General features: G+C 37.0%; 1 long non-coding RNA gene across 1 annotated transcript in view; it reads left to right on the forward strand.

Moving 5' to 3' along the window:
* The window catches only part of LOC144297088 (uncharacterized), a 52,583-nt gene extending 39,596 nt beyond the window's left edge, over window positions 1-12,987 (forward strand). Inside the window, exon 3 of the long non-coding RNA XR_013364142.1 lies at window positions 10,316-12,987. This is a non-coding gene — a long non-coding RNA (uncharacterized LOC144297088). The remainder of the gene's footprint in view (window positions 1-10,315) is intronic.
* Window positions 12,988-16,940: the final 3,953 nt, after the last annotated feature.

Genomic DNA, 16,940 nt, shown 5'->3' on the forward strand with positions numbered 1-16,940 from the left:
AAAAAAATTTAAAAAAAAAAAAAAAAAAAAAAACCTGGTCAAGAGTGGTTTTTGGAGTACAGCTGAGAATTCAGCAGATTGGTCTCAGTGATTCTTCCAGCCATTTTCTGCCTATAGTTTCTATATCCATAAGGATATAGAAGCAATTTGTCTTTAGTGACTATCCACTATCATCTTTGTTGTGCTTTTTCTGAGCATCTCCCTCTAACTATGTCTTACAGCCATGCTACATTCTGGCTGCCAAAACCAGATGGGACAATGCAGGCTAAACATTATTTTATTATTACTCTTTCTTTTCCTTTTTTTTCTGCCTCACTTTACTTATCCCTTTATCAGCACAGCAAATTATCATAATTTTTAATGATTCTAATTAGATGGAGAGAAGGAATTATTTTGATTACCTTGAAGTATGAATGACCTCTAGTTGCTTAGTGTATTCCACTCCCTGGAGCACTTCTGTTTACAAGTAAATCTTTTAAACCTAAAATGAGGAAGCTCAAATGGTGAAATCTCAGGCAATAGGACAAGAAAAGCTTTAAATCTAATTCCAAAAGAAAAGCTGTATTTCACTGGCATTTTTTTCCCTTGCCATTTTACTTACCTTAATGAAATGCTTCTTTCTATCTTAAAAGTTTTTCTAGCCATCAACAGAAAACACACATTAAATGTGCATCTATTCAAATTCTTACATTCTTACAGAAAGTCTTAAATGTGTCTGGTGTCCAGAACTGTGAATAATCTGAGTTTCCCTTACTTGCAAGCTAACAAATTAGCCTGTCACAGTTCCATGGATGCTAGCAGAAGACCCAAGACTCTTGGGTTAGAGACAAAGGACGGTTAATATTCACGGCAACAACAAAAGCCAGAGCATCAACATTTTTACATTAGTTTCCTGAGCCCCCATTTCCATAGTGATGCAAAGAGGGCCACATGACACCTTCAGGTCAGTGGGTTGTGTTAAAGAGGAGCCTGCACATAGAGAACTTAGATCTTTTAAAATGAGTGGTAAGTATTTATGCTCTTTGTTCTGGATGAGACATTAGCTTTCTTATATAGAGCTCATGGCTCCAGTAAACAATTTTCTCATGTTTTTTGCTATACCAAAAGCCCTGTGTCAAATGGCAAGGCCACTTACATCATTACTAGTATCTTCTATTTCAACTTTAGGCACCCCTTGACTCTGCAACCACAGACCCATTGCTCTCCAGCTGGAGCTGCAAGGCTTACATTCTCTGGGTGGTTCAGGCTAGACTTACACATCATCAGCCTTCTTTGAGGATATACCTTACTCTGGGGAAATGGCTAGCTGTTATTAAGAAAGCATATTAAATACTTGCTCAGATTCATTCTGAGGGCAAGGGGAATTTTCCAAAACAACAACATTGACCACAAGAATTTATGTAGATTTCACCTTCTCCAGTGGGTCATCTTCAACAGCAATGTAAAGGCAACCAGGACAAAGAGAACTCAATTCTCCTGGGAGTCTGCTTCAGGGGAAATCTCCCTGAAATGCCAAAGGTCCCTTTTATCAGTCAGAATCTATCACAAAAAACTGGGACATTTACTGTCATTTCTTTCTTTCTTTTTTTTTTTTTTTAAATATTTTATTTATTCATGATAGACAGAGGGGGTGGGGCAGAGACACAGGCGGAGGGAGAAGCAGGCTCCATGCCGGAAGCCTGACGTGAGGCTCGATCCCGAGACTCCAGGACGGTGCCCTGGGCCAAAGGCAGGCGCTAAACCACTGAGCTACCCAGGGATCTCCTACTGTCATTTCTAAATTGTTTTAATATTGTCATGATAGGAGAGTGTGGGCCATCTGATGGTCAACTGTTGCCATTCTTCCTTAACAGATTTTAGGCAACCTGCCCCCCACCAGGTCCTGAGCATATTTGCCAGGTTTTAATGATGTGCCTGGCATCTATTTATGATCAAAATTTTCCCTCCTTTTATTCTCAGTGTAGGTGTTAGGTCTCTGCCATGTTTGTTTGAAAGAGGGCACACTGGGATGAGTCTTACTACTATTTGTTACAATATGGGGGATCTGAGGCTGACTGCTAAATAAGAAAAGAAGTCCACCCCATCTGTAACCTAAAGGAGAGTCAACAATAAGCAGAGTAGCATTTGGGAAGCTCTTTTTTTTCAACTACTTCCTACATGCAACCTTCAACCATTTTCCAAATGCTTCCTCATTTATAGACAATAAAGAAAATAAACATTTATTGCCCTATACACTATACAGTTTGGTAGTATATTCACTACTGAGCATATCGACTCAGTTGGGTCCCTTTGCTTGGCCTGTGACACCCCCACCCTCCTTATTCAGTGAAGCCAGCTCTCTTTCAGCATCCCACCCTCATCTCTGAAACTGACAAACATTGTGAAGAGTCTGGGATTTTACCCCACTTGCAAGTGAACAAATTAGCCTGCCACTGTATCATAGATGCTGATAGAAAACACAAGACTCCTGGGTCAGAAACAAAGAACAATTGGTTACTCATCTTAATAGAAGTAGAGTATTGGCTTTTTTATGCCAGTTCCTCTTGCTCTAATTTGCACAGGTTGATGTGAAGATGAGGTGATACCGGTATACACAGTAAGTTATGTCACTGGAGAGGAATTCTGGGTTTAGGGAACAAAAATATTTTATAATAGTCAATAAGCAAACCTACTCTTTGCTCTGAAGGGAAACACTATTTTTTTTTTTAAGATTTATTTATTTATTTGACAGTGCGAGAGTGTGGGCACAGCAGGGGAGGGGCAGAGAAAGAATCTCAAGAAGACTCCCTGCCAAGTGGGGAGCCTAATCTCACAACCCTGAGATTATGACCTGAGCCAAAATCAAGAGTCTGCCGCGAAAAACGACTGCGGTATCCAGGCGCCCTGAGAAATGCTATTTCTATATTCAAAGCCTGTTTGGGCTGCAAACTTCCTTGGAAAGATAGTTTGGAACAAAAGTCAGTCAATGCTTCTCTTCCAAGATATGCAGAAATACAATAGACCTGTAGAGATTGTTTCCCTCTACTTGGAAGGAAGGGAAATAAGTGCAACCACAAGTAGCCCTTGTTTCATGATTATAAAGACTCAACTGAAAACAATAGCACAGGAAAACAAGCCTTAGAAACATTAATGATTGAGGGTTTTTTTTTTTTTTGATAGTTGGAAAGTGCATTTTGCTAAACAATATATTTAGCAGTTTATCAATTATTTATGTTACAATTACAGGTTTACAAAAGATATGCACTGAGATCTCTTCTGACAGTTTTCACACGACACATTCTCACAAACTGTCAGTCTTCCTAATGAGGGAGACAAGATCATAACATTTTAGTGAATGAACCTGGACTCAACCCATTTTAGTGTATTACTTAGATTGCAAAGAACTATTGAACTTCACAACAAAAGTGCAATCAGTTAGATGTGCATTGAAGTATTGAATTGAGTCTGTAGGGCAGTGGTGGCAATCTGACTCTTTTATTTTCCTCTTAAGAAACATGATAGGTTACAATTTTATTTGTCAATTATACCTTACTAAAATTGAAAAAAAGAAACATGATAGAATTTTGCCTTACTAATAAAATGGAGCAACACCTTTTTCTTCACCCTGAGACCTCAAAAATGTATGTGTTTCCATTCAGAAGGGGCTTCTCAATAGCTGGATAAGTTGTGCAAGATTTGGATAATTGATAAATATACAACAATCATTTATTTGCTGGATAGGTAGATTTCGTGCATGCTCTAGCCATGTTGATTATAGGGGATTTTCCATTCTGGGGTAAATTGAGTCTTATGGTACTAATTGGCTTTGGGTCTTTCAAATTTGGACACTCCTAGTTACAGTGTAAATGTGGGTAAGTGATGCAAGCTCTGAGCCCTTGGATTTTTTTTCTTTTAAAACAGAGGGTAGAAAACTCACTATGAGCAAACTTATAGATCTCCCGGGATAAAATTAAATAAAGTATTTTTTAAAATCCTTGTACAGTGCAGAATATATAATAAGCTCTCAATTACAGGTCTGTCCCCTTCTTTCCTATGGGATTTGACTACATATGGATAGAAGGTCCTCGTTCTTCATTGTCACGTTTCTCATTGGTTCACAGATTTCTCATTGATCCAGGAACAGAAATTAATTCTCCCTGAAGGACCTTGCCTTTTACCAGAGAACAGACTTCTCTACTCACTTGCTTAATATTCTGTTGTTTATCATGACCCCCAGGATTGTAACCATGTTGAATAATGAAGACTCACTGTGTAGACACCAGACAAGTCCTGGGATCGATTCCATGTGAGAGCTCCTAACAGAGGGGAGTATGTCAAAAAGCTAAAGAACAGATTTGAAAAGCCTAAAATCCTTAGAATCTCAGCTTCAGATCCTGGCAGGATTGAATTAGCTTTTTTCCTCTGGAGTAGTTAAACTTAGTTTCATGTGTTTTGTCTGAGTACTGCGTGTGGGAGTGGGAATCTATATCATTCAGATGGAAGCTTTCATCTGTTTCAAGCCTGTATGTATATTAAAACAGCCATGAAATTTTATATGTGCTCAAAGCCTAAAAATATCAGCACAGACCTTAAGAGAATCAGACAGTGGGCTGAAGAAAGATTTAATATTCAGTACTTCTCCTTTCTATTTCTTTTTGCATCATTTTTATAAAAAGTTAGGTTGACAGGAGCTCTAAAAATGTACTTTGAAAACTGGCAATTGTTCACTTAATGCATTGCATTAAGATGACAATTGCAAACACTAAAATAAAACAAAATCAGAACCTTTTCTTCAATAGCAAGGTTTTAGGGCCCAATTTGTCCAAACAAGAGTCTTAAATCTCCTTTTCATTTAGCTTCTTTAAAAATAAAAACAAAAACAAAACCTGTTCCAGTAGTATTGTCAACATAATCTTGAGTTCCTTTAGTCTAAACACACAGAGAGCAGAAGGAAGTAAGGATGTTTCAGAGTGACAAAGGTCCTCTGTGGATGAGAGTTTATCCTGAAAATGGGTATATTGACATCTTAACATTGAGGTCATGTCCTAGTTCCCAGGATTCTGTATCATTGGTACTTGGAGTAATTTAGCAAAATGAGGCTGCTTTGTTTGCTACAAAGCAATGTGAGTGTCTGTTAATTTTCTAAAGCAATAGATATTGCTTTATTAAGTAGGGTTGTGTGCATGTTTTCATCAGAAGAGGATTCCAGTGTGCTGGAGAGCTACTTTTTCCACCCAAGACATCTTAAAACCATCTCTACATGAATATCCTGCTCTCAGGCCAGTGCCTCGTGCAGAAGGAACTATAGATACATCACTGAACGGATCCACCTCTTTGCTCCATGATCTTGGGAAAACATGCCTTTGCTGAACTCAACCCTGTGACCTCCACATCTTCCCCTTCTATCTACTCCTCCCCATGCAAGTAAGAGATAGAGCATATGAATACCTATTTTTGGTAAATGTCATGGTTTTTCACATCACTAAGCATGAAAATTTCTCTCTAAATATTTGAATTACTTCATTTATAGTCAAGGACACTTTCTCAAAATGAACATTTTAAAGCCAACCAATTTGACTGTACATCTGGGTTTGAACCCAAGAGAGGCAGAAACATTATAGTTAATCAAACTAATTTGTATTACTATTCTTATCTGGTGGTCTCACTTTGAGGAAACCACAAGGATGGCATTTTGGGAAGTTACAGCTTTAGGGGAGGGGCCACATTAGAAGTGTTGGATCTTTTGGTGGTCAGTGATTGTATAAAACAACATAAAGTTGTGATTAAAGTTATTTACTGCACTTTTTAAAAAGTTTTTTTACATCTTAACACATTTACTTTTTCAGAGCAGTAATTTTGAATCATGACAATTTGGAAAGAATAAATTTAGTGTAACATCATCTCCCCTCCCTCCCCTCCCAAAAAACCCCACTAAATTTAGGAATTAGGAAAAACTGGGACCTAGGCCTGTCTATGCAATTTTTAGTTTTGTTGTGTTGAGCAAACTAAATACCAATATGGTATCAATTTCTCCTCTATAAAATAAGGAGTTGGCCTAAATCAGACTTCTCAAAATTTGTACTTTAGACTTGTGAAATTGTCTGCAAAACTAAAATTATAAAATAAAATAAATTGAAAATGCTGCATACTATACCCTCCAAATTTATATTAGTATATTAAAGGGTATGAAAGGTTCTTCAGTTAAAGACCCCAGCTTAATTTTGGTTCAGTATTTTCCAAAAATTTTTTTCTAGTGGCACATCATATCTTTTTGGAATGTAATGAAACAAATATCTTTTGGAAATTCTGGATTTAGTAATTTCTAAATCCTTTTCCACCTAGCATTCAATTATACTACTCTGCTTTTGTTATTTTTTATATTTTACCAGTAAGAGTTTTTTTCTTTGTTGATTTTTGGTAATACTCAGATAAAGAATAACAAGAGATGAAATAATTTGGTTGCCTAAGGATTCATTAGAATGAGTCATTGGTCTCTCTGCTTCATTTAAGATACTTTCCAGTATTAAAGTTTATGATTTTAAGTTTCTAATTTGAGACCAGGGACAATTCTTCCTATAAGAAAAATTAATTTTATTTTTTACCTCCTCGATAGCCTTACATTACTTCCTTACACATTAGCCTGTATAAATGTTTATTTTCCCCACAAATTATTATTTCAACACAATGATAGATTTATCTATGAGCATTGGAGACATTTTTTAGTCTCACAACTAGTCCTTTTAACATTTCTGAAAAACTATGTTTCTCATATAATATCTTTAGTCTAACTGAATTTTAAGCTACGTTCACACAGGCATTAAAATTTCTTAGGACATCAGAGTCTGTGTGCTATTGATTTTATGTATTTATTGTTTGAATGCTTTTTTTGTCTAAACAACCTATACCTTGTGTTCAGACAAATAAAAAGCAAAGAGTGCATGTCTGCATCTTTAAAAAGATGCTTGAGGGATGCCTGGGTGGCTCAGCAGTTGAGCGTCTGCCTTCAGCTCAGGGTGTGATTCCGGGATCCAGGATCGAGTTCTGCATTGGGCTCCCTGCAGGGAGCCTGCTTCTCCCTATGCCTATGTCTCTGTCTCTTTCTGTGTCTCTCATGAATAAATAAATAAATCTTTTTTTTAAAAAGATGCTCGAGTTCATTTATAAAGAAGATGATCTTTGTTTTAAAACATATCCTCATCACCTACAGTTTATTTCTTTCTTCAAAGTGGTTCAAGATGCATTGCATTTTGTTATCAAAAGCTTCCAACCATTCCAGCATCAAACAGTAAGTACCATGTGTTTTATTTACTGTTAAAAAAATCACTGAAAATCTAATTACTTCTTCTCTAATTGGTCACTGTTTCTCTAGTTATACATGGAAGATGGTAAAATACTCCCAGTACCCACAAGGTGGCATGGCCTTCTTGTACAATTCGGTTTCATTTGGTTTATTACTGCTTTAGCTGCTGCTATATTTTAGATTCTACTCTTTTATTAAAGTTTTGAATTGCACTTTATGGTTTTATTTTTCCTCACTTGCAGCCAACGTACAGGGCTTGAAGTTTTAGAGTAAGACATATTTTTCACAAACAGAGATATTCAAGTAAAACTCTCCAGCCTTTTTCTATTGTTTTAGTACACTTTAGAGCTGAATTTAAGTTATTTGACTTTGTATAATGCCTCATGCCTGATAAATTCTAGGCACTCAATAAATATTTGCTCTGGACTTTAATGACTTGTCTTATCAAAAAAAGTATTCAGATACTCAGTATTATTAAAATAATTTATAGATACTTTTTATCATTTTACTTGTTGGTGAAAAAGATCTGCCTCCACTGTCCAGGAAACAGTGTTATTTTATGGTATTACAAAAATGTTACAGATTAGGGTAAAATTTCCATCTTTTCTCAATTGCAAAAAAGCATGGCTAATTCAGTTTATCCATCTATTCTTTTCCTTGGTAAATATTAACGGATGCACCCAGCACTATACTAAGTGTTGAAGAGCATATAAGAATGAGTAGGTCAAAAAAAAAAAAAAAAAAAAAGAATGAGTAGGTCATAGATAAGTGGGTAGATATATAATTCAATAGAGTAATAGTCACACATTCATTCATTCATTCATTCCACAAATATTTATTGTTTACTGTGTGCCAGTTGTTGTGGATGGTGAATAGTAAATAAAATAGCCAGAAATCTTACCTTAGAGTGGTGACGACAAACGACAAACTAAGAAAATTAGAGGAGTGAAATACATAGTATGTTCAATAATGCTATGCACCAAAGAGAAACAAAGAAAGAGCTAGTGGGATTAAGAGTTATTATACTCTTAAAAAAAGTTATTATACTCTTAATTTTTAAAAAGATTTTATTTATTTATTTGAGAGAGAGGGAGCATGAACAGGGAGAGGGGAGAGGGACAAAGGAGAGGGGAAAACCAACTGCTTGTCCAGCAGGGAGCCTGAGATGGGGCTCTCAATTCCAGGACCCTGGATCAGGACCTGAGCCTAAGGCAGATGCTTAACCATCTTAGCCACCCAGGTGCCCCTATACTCTCAATGTTAGTAATCAGAGAAGGCTTCTCTCAGACGGTAGACTTTGCAAAAAAGACCTGTACAAGGTAGAGGATTGCAAAGACTCCAAGGTGGGAGTAGGCCACTATTTTAATATGTACCACCGCAGAGCCTTGTGAAATCAGACAGGAGCACGGGGGAGCGAGGAGCTCCTCAGGGGAAGCAAAAGAGATTTTTGTAGAGGAAGGCAAATTTGCCCAGGACAAAGTGAAAAGTACTGCAGGTGGAGAGAACAGCAGGAGCAAAGTCATAGAAGTGTGAAAGTTAAAGATATGTCCGCATGGGAAGCAAGTGGATGCCACGATAAATGGGACTAACATGCAAGTCATGTATGTACTTTATTTTGTATCGACTTGGGAGGAAAGACAATAATTTTACTGACTTATTTTGAGAAAAATATAATAGCTGTAAGTTTGAATTGAGGAAAATCTTGAAAAAAAAAAAAAAAACCCTGACAATATACATGCAGGGTAATCTTAATAATTTGAATCTGTTTTTTTTGGCTCCAAAAAAATATATGTTCCTTGTCATTGGGATCAGAAAACTTTGAGTTCAGAATGTCTAAGGGACAGATAGTAGAAGTTTTAAGCACCCTATATTTTTTAGATGTCAGTTTTCTTTTTGAGATAAGGTCCCCAGTATGCAGTATCTACCTTGGAATGCACTAAATTTTATATATCTGAGATCTCTACAATAGATAGTGTAAGTCTCTTTTATGAGAGGTTTCACCAGAGGGAGAGCTCAAGTGATTTTATCTGATGGCTTTTTCTAGGTTTTAAACCTTTAGCAGGGATCAGATATGGGGATGGAAAAATATCCCTTGCTTGTTTTAGAAAAACAGAATCTCACACATTCAACTGTAACAACTCTAGTTCTAAGTGAATGTATATATACTGCCATTATGTGTCCTTTCCTTCTTTTTAAGTATAGATGTTTTTATTTTTACTTATTTTTTAAAGTTTTTACTTAAATTCCAATTAGTTGACATATAGTATAATATTAGTTTCAGGTGTACAGTATAGTGAGTCCATACATCATCATGCTGTGCTCTTCACATCAAGTGCCCTCCTTCATCCCCATCACCTATTTCTCCCATCCCTCTATTGACCTCCCCTCTGGTAACCACCAGTTTGTTCTCTATAGCTAACAGTTTGTTTCTTGCCTTGCCCCTTCTCTCTCTCTTTTTACCCCTCATTTGTTTTGTTTCTTAAATTCCACATCTAAGTAAGATCATATGGTATTTGTCTTTCTCTGACTGATTTATTTTGCTTAGCATAATAATTTTGCTTATCTCTGGCCATGTCATTGCAAATGGAAATTTTTCATTCTTTTCTATGACTGAGTAATGTTCCATTGTATATATTACTACATCTTTATCCATTCATCTTGGAGGGACAGTTGGACTGTTCCATAATTTGTCTATTGTGGATAATGCCTCTATAAACAGTGGAGTGAATGTATCTTGTTGAATTAGTACTTTTACATTCTTTCGGTAAAGCTAGTAATGCAATGCTGGATCATAAGGTAGCTCTATTTTTAACATTTTGAGGAAACTCCATACTGTTTTCGAGTGGCTGCACCAGTTTGCATTCCTACCAACCATGCAAGAGGGTACCTCTTTCTCCATATCCTCACCGATACCTGTTGTTTCTTGTGTTATTGATTTCCGTTTTTTTTTTTTTTTGAGATAAAACAATGGGTTTACGTCTCAGTGTTTAAGCTACATTTATTTTTCTAAAATCCCAACTTAATTTCTACTTTCAGACATTATTCTAATGGCATGACCATAAACTTGGGGACTTTTGGTGGTACCTTTCCTTCTTGAAGTCATGGTAAGTGTTTGAAGATCATGATGAAGTTTAAGGCCCTGAATGGCATGGGATCTGCTCCACAAAGCCTGCCATAGAGAAGCTGCCAACCGTCTACCCATATGGCACCTTCAAGCCTGTGACTCACTTGCTAGTTTGGTGATACCTGTAGAGGTGAGAACTTGAGAACCTGTTGCTGCTTCTCTAGCATAGTAGAGCCATGGATCCCTGCTAGGCCATCCTGTGTCCCATGTGTCTGAATGCAAATTTCCTGCCAGTTTCCTGTTATGTCAAGTAGATATCTCAGCCACTATCTTATCAGGGCTAATTTGTCTGTTCTGCTTCTCCTCCCTGCAATCCAGAAGAAACTGTTTTGAGGTCTAGAAGGGAAATATTTCTGCCTTTGTGTTTTCTCCACTAGCTGGCCTACACCATAAATCATCAATATTCTTCCAAGAGTTAGGCTCTTGGAAACCAGGTATAGGAAAACCAAAGGATGTTTTCTGCCCCAGTCCCTAAACAGTTCTTCTGAGCCAGTGGCTGGAGACGGATTCTCTGCTCTAACCAGTGAATGGAAAGAGAGAAATATCACAAGAAGAAAAAAGTTATTATTTCACAAATATTCGCATGATTTCATACACATAGAGGCTGTGTTCATAGTCAAAGTATTTATTCATATTTGTATGTGTGTCTTTTGGGAAGGCAAAGTTGCTGGTCTCTGCTGGGCAATCTTAGGCAACTCCTTTAACTATTTTATTTTATTTTATTATTTTTTAAAGATTTTATTTATTTATTCATGAGAGACACACAGAGAGAGGCAGAGACATAGGCAGGGGGAGAAGCAGGCTCCCTGTGGGGACCCTGATGTGGGACTGGATCCTGAGATTCTGGGATCAGGCCCTGAGCTGAAGGCAGATGCTAAACCACTGAGCCACCCATGTATCCCCTCCTTTAATATTTTAGAGCATTCATTTCATGATAGTTGAACAGTGTATCCTAAGGCTGAAATTCCTAACTGGAAGATTTTTGTGAGGAGTAAATGAGGCAGTTGTATGAACGTGGTTAATCATGATGCATGTATACACACATCTACAGCAGCAAGAGCACATTTCTGGTGTTAATTCAAAATTTTGTGTTTTGAATCTTAAGTGACCTGTGTTCTCAATGTAGTAAACCTAGTGATGAAACAAAACAAAATTATTAGACTTACCAGGTAAAATGTTACATTTACATTTTTTTTTCTAGAAAGAGTAGGAGATCTCCCTATTGCCGTCGAGCCTCCTTTTTGCCCAAACTATAAATCTTTTCCATTCTGCCCATTTCCTTCTCAACATAAGTAGCAGCTTTGTGAGGACATTGTTTTGTCCCTATCTCTGAGAATGTCGTAGAATGTCCAGGCTGAAGAATGGGATGATGTGTGGAGGTTTCTGTGCCAACCTTGGTTGAGTAGAGGAGATGGGGCCCAAGGTTTGCACCTGCCTTGTGACTTAGTGTAGCATTGAGTACCAGCCAGCTTCCACATTAATGTTCCTCAAATAATACCCTGGAAAGCAAGGCCTAGGACATCAGGATGGATACCCACACAAAGAAGCAGTAGGAGTCAGGCAACAAGAGAGAGCCTGGTATCCCAGGCATGCCGGTTGCTGCTTTCCTTCCGTCTTTTCTCCTGTCCATGCTTTCCCTGTCCCCCAGCAGATCCATGCACACACACATATGGCCTGAGTCCTGTGACCTGGAACAAATAGATGAGCATTTTCAGGTATTGTTACCCCCCGCCCGTCCCCCACTTATGATCATGGTACATTTCAATTAGTCTTATTTCTTTTCCTTCTGACATTACTCGATCATTTTTCCCTTTCACCATTTCTCTGAGAAAGAGATACATCAGATTTACATATGTCATTTTCATATAGAAAAATAACAACTATCACGTATTAAGCACTTACTATATGTCTAGCATTGTGCTAATAACTTTACATTCATTATGCCATTTGATCTCTACGGTAAACCTCTAGGTAAGAATTATCATTTCCTTATTTTGCTTATAGTTGAGGAAACTAAAGCTTAGTAAAATGTGGCTTGCCCCAAGGTTACATAGTAAGTGGCAAAATTACCACTTTGAAATCAGATGGTGTGACTCTAGAGTTTATGCTCTTTAACACAACAGTATCTGGATAAGGGAACTGAGACATCAAAAGTTTCCAGGAACTCATTCAAAGTTCTCAAGTAAAGATCTGATCATAAAAAGTCTTTTCTCTTGATCTTCCATCCAATATTCCAAGTGCAAAGTAAACCAAGAAGAACTAACTCCATTTAGGAGCACATTGTGCAATCATCTTCCAGCAGATCATGGAGCCCTGGTTTCTCAGTCGTGAATAAAGTCATAATGCCAGCTTTTCCTGATCAAATGTGTCCACTCTTTTTCTATTTACTGTCCTGTAAGAATGACTCCATGGGACCTAAAACTTACACTTTGGAGGGATCACTTTTAAAAATACACAATTATGGATACAAAGTTATGAACATTTATGCATTTATTATGAGAAATAAAGCCACATCAAATAATAAATGTCAGGAAGCTGACAAGTACCACAAATACCCTAAAATCCACAGACATAATATTTTTCTTGATTAAGTGCCTGATAATCTCTATAAAACTTGGTCTCCCTATGTTTTTCCCTACATGGTTGGATTGCTTTCATATAATAATGAAAAAATAAGTCAGTTATTTCTTAGAATGGTTGATTGATTTTTTTAAAAATTAATAATTGAGATGCACAAAACACCAGTGACTTTATAGATACACTCTTGCTGGTATCACTACAGGTTTGTACTGTACAAATGCAGGAATTTTAACAAATTCTATTTCATGAAACTATCAAAAAAGAAAAATGTGTCGTGTACTTGCAATTGTATACACAACGTTATCAAGTATATTCTTGATGTGAGAAAATCTCTGTTATGACTGAGTTCTGCTATCAAGGAGAACTCAATATCCTACTTAAATTTACATGTTACAGAATTGTTCACAGACTGACTTCTGACTCCATATATTTGAAACATTGGCTGTCCTTTCCTTTCCACATATTTCCAGGGCTGCATGTTGTGGGGACATGTTTATATCACAATATAACCTCTCACCTGTACCTTCATGGTTCAACACCAGGAAAGTCTGCACAGTGGGAAGGAGGAAGCCTGGAATCCAACAGTACACTGAGATTGCTGCCAGGACCCCAACTGTGCATGAATGTGCAAACTGCACTAGTATATCCCACTAAACCAAAGAACATTCATCCACCACCCAGCCTTACCTCAGCCAAATCTGAGAAATACCTGTGGCTATACCAACACTATTTGAATGGAGGAAGAGAGGATAGAAAATTAGATTGGAAAGAGATAGATACCAAAATGTCTTTGGCTAATACCTTATTTTTCAAATACTAGAAAAACTCATGGCCATGTAAACATATTTCTAGAGCCTCTTCCAGAGCCTTGAATAAAAGATGTATAAGTACATAAAGGGTCCTGAAGCTTAAGCTTTGTGAGTCTTGTTAGGCAAAAGAAGGCTTTCCATCCATTATAATCTCTCTTTTGTGTATATGAAAAACACATGAATGTGCTTCCATTTTGGAGTGTATATAATTATAAATGTCTCAAACTCCATTGTAACAAAAGCCTTGACCACTTAAGATTTATTTGCATTTTTAGTCTACCATTAGCTATAGAAGTATCCTTTGCATATCTTGAGGTTATAAACATAGCTTCATAAGAATTAAGTAAAGAATCACAAGACCTTTAAGATTCTCAATTTATTTCTCTGACCCTAGGTTTTTAAAAAAGCAGAGGCAGAGTTGGAACTTGGCAAGCAGACAACCACAGTTACAATTATAATACAGTTTAATTATGACATAAAAATGCAATGAGTCACAGTGGGATACCAACCTAACTTATTAAAAAGTGAAAAAAATTGTTAACCACTTGTTTTGTTTTTCTACACAAACAACTGGTTTAATTTTCACATTGGATGAATCCATACATTTTCTCATCTGTAAGGAACATACCTCTTTCTAGATTACAAATTTAATGGAAGATAAATCATGCTTATTTAGCTTACTCCTATAGCCTCAATTTCCAGAATATCAACAAACATATGGTAGCATAGAAATATTTGGTAAATGAATCAACTTGAAAGATATCAATTATTTAATTTCTGCTGTGTCAAATAGTAATATAAATTTATTGTTGCTGGTGTAACAAATTACTACAAACTCTGACTTAAGACAACACAAATTTATCCTATAAATTTATCTTATGTTATCTTATAATTCTGAAAGTCAGGTCCAAAATAAGTTTTATGGAGGCAAGATCAAGTTGTCAGCAGGGCTATATTCCTTTTGGAACTTCCAGAATAGAATTAATTGCCTTTTCCAGCTTCTAGAGGCTTCTTGCTTTCCTTGGCTCATGGCTTCTTCCTTTGTCTTCAAAGCACATCACTCCAAACTATAATTCTCTTGTCCAATCTCCTTTTTCTGACTCTGAGCTATTGTCTCCCTTCTATAAGGATTCTTGTAATCTCATTAGGCCCACTGACATAATTCAGGAAAATCTCCCCATCTCAAAAATCATTAATCCCGTCTGCAAAGTTCTTTTTGCCATGTAAAATAAAACATTCACAAATTCTGGGGATTAGGATATAGACACCTCTGGAAGATTATTTTGTCTACCACATGTATAAAGATAGAATATTTATTTTTAGGTATAATTACTGGAACCCACAGAGTTTAGACCTTTTGACTTCTGGACTAGTGTTCTTCATTGAAACAATACCTTTATTAAAGTGGAAAAAAATTTTTTTAAGAATTTTATTTATTTATTCATGACAGACACAGAGAGAAAGAGGCAGAGACACAGGCAGAGGGAGAAGCAGGCGCCATGCAGGGAGCCTGATGTAGGACTTTTTCCCGGGTCTCCAGGATCACACCCCAGGCTGAAGGTGGCTAAAACCCCTGGGCCACTGGGGCTGCCCCCTAAAGTGGAAAAAATTTAAAAGCATTTTATTGTCCAGAAAGATTTACTGGACACAAAGACCACAAAAAAAAGATTCATATTCATACCAAGAAGTAATATAGATGTTGGGAAATTGGCTCTGTGGAAGGCTTTCTATTTTAGCAATTTATGGTCCAGATGAGTTGGATGAATCATACATACTTGAGTCTCACCACTCTACCCTATCAGCTCTTTTCTTGTTGCTTATTGAATTCTGGAAGAAATTCAATATACTCTATTAGTGAGGACTTACTTCCTTTTCTCCATTGTGTCTCTTCTCTATATGAGTTACACAGAAACTAACTTGACTCAAGTGATAAAATTAAGATATTTGTTTAATGATGCTTCTCAGAGAGCTAATAGCAATTTAATTTAAAAGGATATATGATAATAACTAAAAATGTTTTTAGAAGAATATGGGTTGCAGACTACCTCAACATGAACTAATAAGTGGCAAAATTCTTGACACATTCTAGGTGCTTGATAAATATTTCTGAACCAATTACACATTTTTTAGATAATGAAGGGTATATGAGGATCCCTTTAGTTCCATAGAGCAGCTGACTTCTTGTAGATAGCCTGAATGGGATGTAGCAGTGACTCCAAAGGCAAAAATTCCACAATTACATGATAAGAAAGTAGAAACAAGAAGGAAGTGGCCCCAGTCTAGTGAGCACCTAGTGGACAATGGACATGAAAACACTTTTTTAAACATGGTGTCTACCATTGCACATTGAAACATCACAGTATCAGTTCTCAAGCCTGACTCAACAAAGTGCCACCATTGAGTCATCTGACCACTTCCTGGGTTTTCCCCCTCGAAGCCTTCACACCCAGGGTCTGCTTGTACCCCACCCCAATGGGCAATGATCTCAACAGGGTTCATTCACTAACGCCTTGACAGACCCAGCTGACGTAATGGTCCCTGTGGAGACCAGCATCCCATCTCTGGAGACTGACATTGAGGAAGGCTTAAACAACAGCAATTAGTTGGGAATTTTCTACTACGTGTCATCTGTGAGAACCATCTGACCTCACAAGTAGGACTGTCTGTGGCAAGAAAGGGTGGTATGTGCCTTACAGGAAATGCAAAAATGACTTCAGGGTGTTACATAGATGAGTAGCCGAAGAGTAAAGCATATCACTGGAATCTTGCTTCAGATTTTTAGAATAGAAAGAAATGTGGGGAAGTCAAGGGGAAGATAGATCACCAATGAAGGGTGGAGTTGATGATACATTCTAAGGGAAGAAGCACTCTGTGGCCTTTTTATTCAGCAGATGTGTATCTTGCACTTGTTGTGGGGCAAGCCAACATTCTAGTCCTTCCTCCTCACCCCTATTTCTCCTGCTGCCAGCTCTCTTTTTGTTGTTCCCAATTTGAATATTTTTCATACTCCGAGCTGTATAAATGTCTCTTCATCACCAGATCTTTGATCTATGAACAATAACAGCCCTTTGAATAGCAGAATAGGAATATTTGTTTCATAATTTTACTTTTTCCAAGACTTTGAACATAACCAAGTCAGGAGAATTTA

Source organism: Canis aureus, chromosome 25 (genome assembly GCF_053574225.1).
Source record: "Canis aureus isolate CA01 chromosome 25, VMU_Caureus_v.1.0, whole genome shotgun sequence".
Classification (NCBI taxonomy): domain Eukaryota; kingdom Metazoa; phylum Chordata; class Mammalia; order Carnivora; family Canidae; genus Canis; species Canis aureus.